Below are 747 nucleotides of genomic sequence, written 5' to 3'. Positions count from 1 at the left end.
ATTTAATAAAAATATATATTTACAGGCATTTTATTTTGAATGTAGTTTTTTTGTTTCATTTCAAAAAAAAAAAATGTTTTAATAAAATTTTCAATGAGTCATCACTTTATTAAAATTTACACTATGGTTTGCTGGATTTAAAGACAGGCAGAGTTTTCTAGCTCCTATTGAAACTCTATACAGCCTGCCACTGGCTAAAGTCAAACACACATGCTAACCATTTCCCTTTGTAGGGCCACAGATGTGTGTTTCTCTTCCCAAAACACAAACTTTTTCCATACTCATCTGTTTCTCTACATTGCATTCTTTATTTCACACCTTAAGTTTCAAACTCTCCCCCCCCCATCTCCTTCGCTCCCTCTATTTATCTCTTCCTTCTTCATGCTTTACTACTTTATATCACTGTAACAGTCACACTGTATCCTGAGCCACATAACACTGAGCCACATAACACTGCCTACACATAACCCCAGTGACAGCCATAGCAGCAGCAGCAGTGGCAGCAGTGGCAATGACAGTGGCAGCAGCCGTAGCAGCAGTAGTAGTGACTGTAGAACTCTACTGCAGGATACACATTTCAGCTAAACAACTCACTGGGAAGGATGTACTTGAATTGGTAAGTGGATGTTGTTATTCCAAAACTATGTTGGCATGCATATAATCATGTATACACGAACACACAGACAAGCATGCACAGATGGGCACAAATATATACTTCTTTATATATATATATATATATATATATAT

At 36.8% G+C, this 747-nt stretch overlaps 1 protein-coding gene across 4 annotated transcripts in view; it reads left to right on the top strand.

Annotated features, from left to right (window-relative positions):
- The first annotated feature begins 373 nt into the window (after window positions 1–373).
- LOC106868935 (protocadherin-9) overlaps window positions 374–747 on the top strand; it is a 111,919-nt gene continuing 111,545 nt past the window's right edge. For 2 of the 4 annotated variants that reach the window (XM_052973085.1, XM_052973086.1), the window contains exon 1: window positions 376–616. The gene's annotated coding sequence lies outside the window, so the exon portion shown is untranslated. Of the gene's footprint in view, window positions 617–747 lie in introns of all 4 variants that reach the window. The other 2 variants (XM_052973087.1, XR_008265538.1) reach the window with 2 other exon arrangements.

The sequence above is a fragment of the Octopus bimaculoides genome, chromosome 14 (assembly GCF_001194135.2).
Source record: "Octopus bimaculoides isolate UCB-OBI-ISO-001 chromosome 14, ASM119413v2, whole genome shotgun sequence".
Classification (NCBI taxonomy): domain Eukaryota; kingdom Metazoa; phylum Mollusca; class Cephalopoda; order Octopoda; family Octopodidae; genus Octopus; species Octopus bimaculoides.
Note: the sequence above shows the minus strand (reverse complement) of the source record. Positions and strands in the feature narration are given on the sequence as shown.